The sequence below is a fragment of the Fukomys damarensis genome, unplaced genomic scaffold (assembly GCF_012274545.1).
Source record: "Fukomys damarensis isolate Sample0158 unplaced genomic scaffold, DMR_v1.0_HiC HiC_scaffold_1, whole genome shotgun sequence".
Classification (NCBI taxonomy): Eukaryota; Metazoa; Chordata; class Mammalia; order Rodentia; family Bathyergidae; genus Fukomys; species Fukomys damarensis.
This window is the reverse complement of record NW_022900913.1, coordinates 22232351-22244694: the sequence shown is the minus strand read 5'-3', so window position 1 is coordinate 22244694 and position 12344 is coordinate 22232351.

The window sequence follows — 12344 nt, the reverse complement described above, 5'->3', positions numbered from 1 at the left end:
ATGTTTATTGAATAGATGTGCTTTGGGATTTATTGTAAAGTCAAAAAATCATAAATAAAACCAAAGTAGGTTGGGAATCCTTTGTAATTTGGAAGTACAAGGAAAATTATCCAAAAATCAACCATATCTTAGCTCATAAAACAAGTGTGCCAAATTTCAAAATAGTACATTGGGTAATTTACATTCTTAACATTTAATTTTTCCCTAGAAATATTTCATAATTCTTTTCATTTAAAAATATGATAATAATTCATTTTTTCTGCCTCCTACATGAGCTTTATCTTTGTATCAAGCGAACTTTCCAATCTTTTCACTGTCCCAAATACTACTGTTCTTCTAAGAGTAAACTTGGTTTTAGCTTTATTCAGGAAATCTTTGGGATCAATTTTTCAGAACTCAGTCAAGCCAAATTAGATGCTTCAATTTTTTGTTTTGTTTTGTTTTGTTTGTTTGTTTGTTTGTTTGTTTTTGATGGCTTTCTTTCATTTTCACTTCTTTTTTTACTGGAGCCTAAACCTAGGAAAATTCTGCTTAGTTACAACACCAGTACTTTAATTATATATTTTAACTTTTAGACATCTGTTGCCAAATGTCCCACACTGTGCTCCCACTTCAAGCCCTCCTGCTTCAGCTTTACAAAGTGCTGGAGTCAGAAATGTGTGTCACCACTCATCCCTTCACATACTCAAAGACCGGTGTCTTAGTTACTTTTTTCATTGTGGAGACAAAAATACCTAGCATCCTTAGTCAAAGGAAGTAGGTTTATTTAGCTCCCAGTTTGTAGAGGTTTCAGTCCATTATCATTTGGCATCGCGGAGGAGAAATAAGTCTTGGTGGGCAGAAGATAGCAAAGCAACAAAAGTCAACCACAGCTCTTTCTATCCCTTATATCTTATCCACGTTACACAGGGCAGGTATCACTCACACACACACACCCTTTGTCTTAAGAGTAAAAAAAAAAAGTATTGAGATAAAGAAAGCTTTTGTCTAAGAGAGAGTGTAAGTGGGTTGCCTGCTTACCCCACTTCTCCATTAAAGCCACGTGGTGAGGCCGGTAGAAAATGGGACAAAGATACAAGGCTGAATGGAAAATTACAAGATGGCCATGACCACGGGGCAAAACCAAGACTAACCAATGAGGTTACAATACAGGGCCTGCCTCGCAAGCATAAGGTCCCAAGTTCAATCCTTGGTACAAAAAAAAAAAGAAAGAAAGAAAAGAGTACAGGTACAGTCACTCAGGTAATATTGATTAATTGTGGGCCAAATCGGGGAGCAAATCACTTAGCAAAGGCACAAGGATATTCAGTAAGGGTGGGGGTCAGGGATATTTCCTGGAAAGGCAGGGGTAAGACTTTGCCTCCCCCATCCAGGTGATTGAAACTTATTTAGAATATCAATCACTGCTATTAATCCCCGGGGAAGCACAAATAATCTTAGTACCCTTGAGTTTAGCCTTGCACAGTGAATTTATCCCAGCATCCCACACTGGAATGCAGCCAACCCTGTGAAAAGTGCCCCCCATGACTGCATAAGGCTTTGGGGGCACATCTAAACAAAAGACATGACACAGAGATATTTTTTTACATTTTTACATTTAATCCCAGTTTCTATTGCAAATCACTTGTTCTTGCAAAAATGAGAATTCCTAGAGATACATAGTCATACATTATATATTAAATAAGTATATTAATAGATTAATATCCAGGAGATTTCTGTATTTCTTGTGGATTCTAATATCATATGAATTCTGACATTTTAGAAAGGCATTATAAAATTTTGGGGACTTTGGTAATAACTGTAAATAATTCTCTAATAAAAGGATAACCAAGAAGATAGTCAATTAATTTGTCTACTGGAGTAAAAGATATGGTTTGCTATGAAGCAAGATAATATTAAAAGTGATTTAACCATGAAAGAATTAAGAAAAGGATGTGATTTAAAAAATGATACCTAAATCAGAGGTATTTTGTTTGTTATTTTCTTTCTTATTTGTTTTATTTCTTTTTAATTTTATTAGCTTAAAATAAAATTTCTCTGCAATAAATTTCTAATCCATCACTTTTATGGCCTTGTTTGCATTAAGTTAGTAGAATTAGCTGAACATTTACATTTCTAATTCCTTGTTTAAAATTGTACTATAGCATAACAGCTTTTTTTTTTTTTTTTCTAATACCTAGGATCAAACTCTGGACCTTGTACTTGCCAGGGTACTGTGCCACTAAGCTAAATCCCCAGCCCAACAGTTAATATCCTTTTTTTTTTTTTTTTTTTTCTTAAAGTGGAACTATTTCTTCCCACATTGAGTTTATTGGTACTTTTTAAATACACAGTACAGTTACATTTATCATTCGGATCTTGCACCTTTACATGATTTATCTTGGTTCTCAGGTTTTCCCCATACCCCTGCCATCCCCTAATCCCCTCCACCCTTCCTATTTACAAAGACTTTGTTTCCATTTTTTCCTTTTCTCATATTTTTTCTTTGCCCTTATTTCCTTTCCCCCATCCTTACCACTTCCCCTACACCTTTAGCCCTTTTCTTCCTATTTCACATTGTCAATTATACAATGTGGATTTTATTTATACTTTTAGTTTCTTATACCAGAGAAACTATTTGATATTTACACGTGTGTCTTAAAAGTATGGCCTCAATATGCTAATATTCTAATGTTGCCTTCAATATACAATCAAAGTCTTGAAATATTTTGTATTCAACTACTAAATTTATTTTGTGACTTTCATAATCCCAAGATATTCAAACAAAGAAACATATTTATATTTCACCATATGTAAATTCAGAAGGGATTATGTATCTAAAAACGTCCTTGTTTAATGTTTCAACAAGGTAAAATTATTATGATTTTCTTCTCAGTCTCCAAACAAAATACCAGATATTAAAGTTTGAAAAAAGAAACATATATAAATATATGTTTATATGCATGAACTTATACAATAGTGAAAAAGTGTAAAGACAATTAGTAAAGAATAAAATAAGTAAAATAAATCTAAAAATATCTAACAAAAACATGAAGTGTTGATCACACTTGTTAGTATTAGAAAAGTATTCAATAAAACTATGAAATATTTTGTCTTTTGTGCCTGACTTCTTCCACTTGACCTCCAGTGCCACTCATTTTGCTGAGAATGACATCTTTCTAACAGTGAATAATAATTTCAACAATGAATAATATTTCATTGTATTTATGTCACTTTTATTCATTTGTTGATAGATAGGTACCTAGTTTTTTTTCCACTGGCCTTGTACTAGTGCTGCAATAAACAAGGAAATGTAGTTTCTTTCTTGACCTACTCATTTCTTAATTTTGAAACAGTGAAATATAGAATAGTGGTCACTAGAGCTTAGGAAAATTGTAATAAAGAATAAAGGGAGAAAGTATAGTTAGTAGGTATAAAGTCACTGTTGGGTAGGGAGAATAACTTCTCAGTTTTTGTAGCAGAGTAAAATAAATATGGATGACAATAATTCAATGTATTTCAAAGTAGCCTCCTAGTAGAGAGGATTTTAGTTATTCTAAACGTTATGAAATAATAGATGTATAAGGTAATGGATAGACCAATCACCCCAAAACAATCCTTACACATTATATATATTTATTGAAATTTCACAATATATCCATAATATGTACAGTTTTGTGTGTCATTTAAAATTTTAATAAGGGAACTATATGATCCTAATAGTTTTGTAAAATGTAAAAAGATAGGTGATATCTAGTATTCCTGAGAACACAGAATATTCTAATTCATTATGTACCAAGAGCAATACAAACTGGTACAAGTATCATGAAAAGAAATTTGTTTTAACAATAAAATTAAGCATTTTCCTACCCTATCATCCTTCTGTCATACTCAAGTGATTGATCTGTGAGAAATTTATTCATATGCCATATACATAGATGAATAAGCTAGAGATTACAGTAGAAATGGAGAGGTAACTGCTAAGACTTCATTATTCTGCAAATGCATAAATATGATGTGGTCACTATCTACTCTTTATTAAGGAACAGTTAGAAGTGACACAGATAAAAGCTAAAGGTCAGTTTGAGTTTTTCAAATCTAATAAAATGGGAGCCCAAATGTAATACTATTTATTTAAATTAAATATCTACTCAAACAGATGCAATACTTTGCATTGTAAAATTACACTTGTGGGCCCATGTGTGGCATATGTCAGACATATATTAAGGCACATGGAGGTAAACAGGAATGGAGATTGGCTGTTAAGGAAATTATAAAATAAATGGTTTCAGGGATCTTGCAGACTCCCATAATATCAGCCTTCTCATGACTGGAAGCTGAGTTACAAACTGAGGTGGCTGTGTTCACTTCTTCATGAGTCAGTATTGACAGGGCTGCTCAGTGATGCTGAGAAGAAGAGACAATTGTTCCTTATGTCATGACGTACCGAGTCAAAAGAAAAAAAGCTTGGGAACACTGAAAGAATGTAGGTGGCACTTGGGCTGTAATATTTAAGGATGCTTAAATGAGCCATTGTATTTCAAGTTATGTGTAATTTAGACCTTCTTTGCTTTCAACATACACCTAATTTCTGCCTTTTTCAGAATTGCACCTGTTCACAATAGCATTGTATAAATCCAAAATGTATTTGGATTCACTGGCTTTTATTTACAGAAAGATATTTTAGTTTTCCCATTTTCATGGAATGTTGTGCATTGACATATTATCTTTTCAAATAGAAATCCCATAAAATATTTAAAATTATGGATCAAAAGTTAAGAAATGACCCGGCAGAGACTCAATCTAGCCTCTGCAAAGGTCTTCCTATAAAAATTGAATCAAGTTCCATACCTTGACTTTTACTAAAGTAATGAACTTTAAACTGTATGTTAAAAGGACTTTTGCAGCTGCTCGGGGGTATTCTAATCACTTAGCTGCAAAGAATATTGTGGATTTGGTGAAAATGACTTTATTTTAGTACTGTAAGCATATTAACTTAACTTTTAAAATTATTGCTCATGGTATGAAAGAAATGATAGACATGCAGAAAAAACTCATAATTGAGAATTTATGTTTGCTTTTAGGATTATTTAAAAATCCTTGACAATTCTTAATGTTTATATGTTAAATTTTACTCTGTTATTTGTTTGCCTCAAGGTGGATATAATTTATTTGATTCTACATTTATTTATAATTTGGAAAAATACACTAAAAATACATTTAAGTGTATGAGCTATTCATACTTTATGCCTGTTATATGCTTTATGTAAATATAAAAGCTTGTGGATTATACTTTGGGAGTCTCAATAACATGACTTTGATTTTATTCTTTCACTCCCTTTTCACTTGTACGTATGACATAAGTGTATAGAAAAGACATTGCACATGCATGATTCAGTAACTATTACCATCTTAGAAATATTAACAAAATCCTTTGGTCCAGAAAACCACACATATTTGTATGATTGATTTTTATTGATGTTCATAAAAGATTTAGAAAAATGGTCAGATATACTCCCATGACATGCAAAACAGATTTTTATGTAAAAATTATTCAGATTAATACACATTATAATAGAATTATTGAGAGGTTATTTAGCAGTCACAATTATGTATTTGGAAACAAACAATATAAGCTAGCTTTTCATTAAATTATCATTGTTGCACAAAGTATTCAGATCTATTCACTAGTAAAACACATTTTGTTTCTCTTTAATATAAATTGATTTACAATTTGTATTTAGAATTTTTCTTTTTATCTAATAATATTTGATGCTGCCTTTGAAATGTAAAGTGATTAGAGGTCACGAAAGCTGTTCCTGTATTTTCACACATTATTCTGTAAATTAGTTGAGCACATTGAATGGAGCATTACAATAGTTACATGTTACTCATGTTACATAGAAAATGAATTTAATTGAATGAAGCAATGTATATTATATAATTTTATTTTTCAGTAAAATAATGCTAACAGTAATTTTGTGTTAAGGAACACAAAACTAATATATAAAAGCTGTTCCTGTATTTTCACACATTATTCTGTAAATTAGTTGAGCACATTGAATGGAGCATTACAATAGTTACATGTTACTCATGTTACATAGAAAATGAATTTAATTGAATGAAGCAATGTATATTATATAATTTTATTTTTCAGTAAAATAATGCTAACAGTAATTTTGTGTTAAGGAACACAAAACTAATATATATATATTGAATTGAAAAAAGTGTGTTGTTTTTACTATTATTGGTGAATTGAGTGGTTTAGAGCACTTATAATTTACTTGTTTTGGCTATACCTAGAGCTACTTCTTTATGCTGTTCCATCTTCACAGACAGTCCATTTAAGAGCTGGATTCATGTAGAGTCAGTGTTCCCTTTTAAAGATAAAACAGAATTTTGTAATTAAATAATAAAAGAAAAATAACAGTTATTACATTGTGTATGATTATTTGCAATGTAGTGACCCAGAGAAGAAGAGATAAACCAAAAAGATTTTTACAATAAAGAAACAAATAATAACAAAACTCTTTCTTTTCAAGCAACAAATATTAACTAGTAGCATGAATGAACCACCTGGCCTATTTTTTCTTACTTATTCCTACCTGACAACTGCTAACAGCACTCCACCCAAACTCCCACAGTCAACCTTGATTCCTGTGATATTAAAGCCAATAGAAACTTTATGCAAGTCACTTTACAATACTTTACTAAATTCCATGTTAGCATTTCTTTCCTTTTTTAGTATATAATATTATTTGCCTTTTATATTTCATCTCTGCTACTTCCTTTAATAGACAACTCCTTTCAGAATCCCTGGGACTCTAGAAAACTGCATTCTTAGTGTCTCCATCAGCAGTCCAACACAGTCCCACAGTTGAATTTCAGTTGCTTTCCACTTATTTCAGGTAATATCTGACTGTGAAATATAATTTTGAAACAGGTAATCTCGTGTATTAACCACATTGATGAAGAATATACAATGGAAACATGCAATAACTTACTTCCAGTCTTTTACCCTAGAAACATTTCTTATTTTCTGTTGACATCTGTTCATTTATCTCTTGATGACCTGCAAGGTTCTTTAAAGCATTCTTTGTAAACTGAAATCTTAATTACTTTCTATCCTCTATATGCCTTATTTTTTGTTTTGTTTTTCTTTTTTCCCTTTAGACCCAGACTTGAATCACTTTATCTGATCATAAAGGCAAAATTATCCATTCAAATTCACTGTAAGAAAATAAATTGGCATTTTTCCTTTACAGTAATTACACTGTGATTATATACACACATATTCAGAAAGACACCAAGTCTTCAAATGAAGTGTAGCACCACTATCTTGAGAATTGAATCTCTTTTCATCACTATTTTATCTTCAAACTCTTATGTAGTATATAATATTTGAACTTACATTCTATGAGTCCTTTTTTTTTTTTTTTTTTTTTTTTTTTTTTTTTTTGAGGCAAGGGGTCACTATGTAGTTGAAGCTGGCCTTCAACTCATGATGTTGCCCAGGCAGGTCTCAAATTTAAAACAATCATTCTGCCTCAGCTTCCTGTGTGCTAGGATTATAGGGATGAGCCACCACATCCAGATTCAAGCTAATTTTTATTATAGCTTTTGTCACACTTTCTGTTCTTTAAAATTTGTGGCATTTTGGTGGTTTTTTGATGATTTTTGTATGAGAGTTCTCATTTTTAATAAACTTTAAACATAAAACCATATAAACAGTAGATATTAAGTATGATTGTTTTGAATTAATTGATAAACACATTATTATTGCTAATAAATGAATATATCTATTTTGCAATGTCTAAAAGAACATTTCATTATTTGCTTATTTGGTATATGTCTCCTGTTTATGTGTTGCAATTAAATTTTCCTAGTAAATCACAATTTACCAGTTTTTAAATTTGTATTTGCTTATGTAAAAAGAATCCCACATAATTTCTTACACAGGTGAATGATCTGTCTAATTGTGCACACATGGAACTTAATGTGATTAGAGAAAAAGGCTCAAATACATTGGCTGAACTCACTGTACATTTGTTACAGAGACTTCAAGTGGAGTTTTAATGTAGCTTAGCAATCATATGGCCCCTTTTTCACACATTCACACATTCAGCAATTTATTAGATCACCTCTCCTCTCCCCAAACCTCTGAACTTCCATCTATAACCTGCACCTCATGAACTTGTGTTTTTTTTTTTTCTTTTTTTTGGTACTGGGGATTGAACTCGGGTCCTTGCACTTGCAAGGCGGGCCACCGAACCGCTGAGCTAAATCCCGGGCCTGAACTTATGTTTTCTACAGATAGAGGCCAATAGAGGTTAACTCTCAGACTCCCATCACCAAATGTAACCAGGTATGGCATCTGCACCATATCTTCTGCCTGTTCTTAAATCCTCTAGGAAGAGGAAATAGGAGGTCTCTGAATTTGGGTAGAAATATGTTACTTTTACTAAATTTTGTTTTTCTTTGTAATATGAATAAAAGTTAAATGCAAATAATATTATTTATAACTCACTACACATACATTTTTACATTATAATTGTTATTGTATCATGAAATAGTCTACCTTAACTGAAACTTTTAACACAATTACAAACGTATCACTTTAATTTAAACTATTAATAAATACATTACTGTATAATGTTTTATGTTTAAAATACATATTGAAACATATTTTACATAGGATTGCTTCCATTAAAATCTTAAAAACTTATTTTGAGGGACTGTGGGTGTGAGTGTGCTGTGCAATGAAGATGAAGCAGCTCTGCTTTAAAAGAATCACAGCAGCAATGCATCTGTGGCTAATGTCTTTATACATAACATTAAAGCTTGTCCTACTCTTTCAGGGACATAACTCCAACAAATTCTCCTGCTTACCAGGGTGCGTTTCTCAGAATAATAGGACCAATAGGAAGAGAACTGATTTGAGTCTGGGAAGAAAGAGAGAGCAGCTAGAGGAAGGGAGGGAGGGAGGGATGGAAGGAGGAAGGATTTGTTCACCTAAGTGTAGAGATTACTAAGTCTGACTTCTGCAAGTCACCCAGCAGCAGGCCGAAGGTTAGGGAAGGGTTGTCACAGTCTTGACCGTGATGGAAGGTCTGGGGGCAGAACTTCTACTTGTTTTCTCTGAGTGTCTTAACTTGATTGGAGGATGTCCACTGCCACTGTAGAGGTTAATCCACTTTAATCATGGCCTATTGATTTACATATTAATCATTTCTGAAACAGAAGTATCTAGATCAGCCTTTGTCAGAGCAACTTGACAATTCAGTTTGCTCTATTGCAATCGACTTTCTCACTGTCTGTGTGTTCTACCTTTATCTCCATCCGGTCTACTTGTAACAGAGCAGCGGTTGCAAGAGTAATTCTTTACAGCGATTCATGTCTCCATTCAAAGCCATGCTATAGGTTGGCAAATGTCATCCTCGTTTCACTGAGGATAAAAGCAAAATGTCTTTAAATTAATACAAATCCCTTTATGTGGTTAAGCATTTATTTACTTTCTAGCCTCACCTTCTGCTTTTCTGTGTTACTTGCTTCAAACCACACAGGGTTGGAGGACGAGGGGTACTTCTCCAAGTTTCTAAAACAAACCTGTCAAACTTCCTCGCTAGTGCATTTGCAGCGATCATCTGTCTGCTGGGAAACGCTTGTCTATGTGGTCACAAAACCTTGTTTATGTGGGCTGATGCTCTAGCTCTTTTTGTCTGACCCATTTCTGGTTTTGTCTTACTGAGATGGCCACCGTCTCAGAGGCCCCTGTCTGGGAGTGGAGTCAGGTCCAGGCATGTAAGTCAGATGAGTCACAGTGGAGGCAGAGGCAGCGCAATAAAACGTGAAATGAGTAAAATGCATTTCACAGAGGTCCATAGAGAAAATCACCACGCTTCACAGGACCAAAGTGAGCAGGAAAGCTCTGAACTAGGACGTGTACGTTCAACCCATCAATGGGAAACAAGAGCAACGGGGAGGAGTGGGGAGAGCTCTGGCTAAAGACTTTATTGTGGTTCAGGGCACTACTGAGGGAGGTTTCTCGGGATAAACGCTGTTCTGATTGATGAGTTAATTACGAACTTGTGTTCCGCGGAGGCGTGCTGTGACTCAGAGGTCCCATTGCACTTCTGCACAGCCCATTGCAGGTGTGATTTTTCAGTTGGTGTGAGTCACATAGGTCATATGCAGCTGTTCTTAAGGGAGATGGTCACCGGGAGCCAACTCTATAAGGCAGGAACTGGGACTGACCTCACTGAAGAATTAGACGGAGGCAGAAAACTGGAAATTGTGCCAAAGATGATTAAGCCATTGCTTATGTTATAAGAAAAATAAACTTATACTGATATAGATGACAAAGCAACACATAATTGTACGTACTCACTGTGGTACTTATCACCTCTTCCATACTCAGTATTAGTGGTGCAGTGTATGGTTTCCGCTGATACAATGCAAGTTGCAGTATAGAGAAACAGTTCTTGTTACCTTCTCTTATTTCCCTGAAAAAAATCCACTCCATTATTTCAATTACTTGACATAGACCCTGGTACAGAGTAGATATTCACAAATACTTGTTGAATTAATTAGAGGCAAGCAGCTTTTGTACTTCTGTCTCTGAAATTATTTAGAACAACCTTCCCAGTCTTAACAAATTAAGGAGAATTACTTTTTCTTGAAAGATTCAAAAGGAATAGAAAAACAACTGGATTAAGCCTTAAATTGTAAAAATATGTCAAAATTCTTGAACAAATGAACATGGATTTATCTGATACTACAATGTTGACTTTCTTAGTTGTATTCAAGATTTTGATTTTCTATTTTTTTTCTTTTTCCTTATTTCCTTTCCCCTATCCTTCCCACTTCTCCTACACCTTTAACCCTTCTCTTCCCATTTCACATTGTCATTTATGTCATTAGGATCTTATGTACTATTATAGTTGTTCACACCAGAGAAACTATTCAGTATTTATGCATGACAAACTCAATGAGAAAAAAATAAATTAAAAAAAAAAGATTTTGATGTTGCTATCCAAAAATCAGGTGACTTTTAATTAACCAGAGTAAAAATTTTAAATGTGAATCAAAGTAAGAATTAACAGAAGTGTGCTCTATAGATCCAGCTCCATTTTTGCTTTTGTAGAAATGCTAGCTTGAGAGGCCTGCCATAACATCTGTAAGTGCATGCAGATCCCTGGGAGCTGCTGCATGGACTAAAGTGTACAGCTGCAGGCAGTCCCCAGCCAGGGCCCTAGCCCAATCCCAGAGGCACTGGCTCACATGCCCACTCCAGAGGGTCACCCAGAGTAAAGCTCCTCAGGCACACAAGCTTCAGCCATAGGGTCCCCATACCATTGGCCACAGCTTGGAAAAGAACTACACAGATGAACAAGAAACAGCCAGAGCCTGATAAGTTCATGAAGACCAAAGCCACAAACTTACTCAGACTACAGGAACTGGGTTACACAGCCCCCAGCCAAAGGCTCTCCAATGCAACAGCTACGTAGGAGCCCCAGTGAGAGACACATCTATATACCATCCTAAGAATGCACAGGCCCCAGCCAGAAGCCCACCCAGACAACAGATCAGCTCAGGGAGAGAGAAGTCCACAGTTCAGAACCCAGGAATTGGTGTACTGATGAGCAGCAGAGTGAAGGCTGCTCAGGGGCTTGCTGATAATTTAAGACAATTAGCTGAGCAAAAAGTCACCTCAACAAAGGCAAAGCAGGATGCATCTGTTGAAATGAGAAGATGCATAAATAAGTCTCAAAATGAGACTTGTAGATCACCTAAGGCAATCCCAAAGAGAAACAAGCTGGAACAAACTGATACTCAACCACTTGGACACTCTAAACTGGCAATGATTCAAATAAAATCTGAAATAATTTGTCAGATAACAGCAGGACTGTACCATAGTACGAGACATGATTAATAAATTGAGAGCAGATACAGATAAAAAATAGAGGAGATGAGAAACATGATGGAATCCCAACATAGGAAAAAAATGTAATCCTTAAAACAGATGCAAACAAATTTCCAGGAGATTAAAAACTCCACTGAAACCCCATGCAGCAGAAAGAGCTAATGCAAGTCTATTGTAGCAGAAGCAAGATCCAACAATAAGCTGCATACCAGAAACAAATTTAATTCAAAAGGAAATTCATAGATTGAAAGTTAAAGAGTAGAAAACCATGTGATAGGAACCCCCAAAAGCAGGAGTACCTGTCCTCCTCACAGATCAAGTGGATTTCAAACCAACACTGATTAAAAGAAACAAAGATGGACACTACATCTTTGTAAAGAGAACCATCCAAGAGGAAGAGATGACCATCATTATTATACATGTAGCAAACACTAGTGTATCC